Source organism: Hipposideros armiger, unplaced genomic scaffold, assembly GCF_001890085.2.
Source record: "Hipposideros armiger isolate ML-2016 unplaced genomic scaffold, ASM189008v1 scaffold_742, whole genome shotgun sequence".
NCBI lineage: Eukaryota > Metazoa > Chordata > Mammalia > Chiroptera > Hipposideridae > Hipposideros > Hipposideros armiger.
In genome coordinates, this window is record NW_017732092.1 from 173370 (window position 1) to 174197 (window position 828).

Consider the following 828-nt stretch of genomic DNA (forward strand, 5'->3'; position numbering starts at 1 on the left):
GGAATAATAATAGGACCATGGGTAAAATACATGGGGCTGATTGTTAAAATTCCAGCCTCTGGATCAGAGAGCTCTTATTTTGTGTCAAGATCACCCACTTATTAGCTTAGTCCAACCTGGGGAATTTTGCTTACCACTTTGTGCCTCTGTTCTCTCTTCTAAAAAAGTAAAGTAGGCATTAATACAGAACATAGGTCAAAAGGCTGGTACAAACACACAATGCACTTTTCAAGTTAATTGTCTATCACAATGGACAGAACAAAGTTAGTCCCCATGTAGACTTCATAGATGATGTAGTAGTAGTAGTAGTAGTAGTAGTAGTAGTAGTAGTAGTAGTAGTAGTAGTAACAGAAACTATGGTTATGGTAGATATTGTTTCCTTGTTTTGATTACCTATCGTTACCCAGGATATGAGGAAAGAATATAAAAATGTAAAACAGGAAAAATAGATCAAGTATATTCCACCAGTCAAACTATTTCTGAGACTTGAAAATCAAATAGAAGTCATCTCATTAACATTTTTTCTCTCTCCCCTTGCTGCTTCACTTGCACAAAGCAACACACGCATGTGCATGCACACACACTACAGAACACACAAATAAAAATGACCTCAAAAATCTGTGGAGGGGGCCGGCTGAGTGGTGTGATGGTTAAGAACTGGCTTGGGACGCCAGAGGGCCCCGGTTCTGATCCCATATATGAGGGCCAGTGACACTGTCCTCCACAGCTAAGATGCTGAACAACAGCTCAACCTGGAGCTGGGCTGCCGTGAGTCGCCGGCGACAGCATAGGCTGCAGCCCCTGTGGCAGTGGGTTGCCATGGGCTAC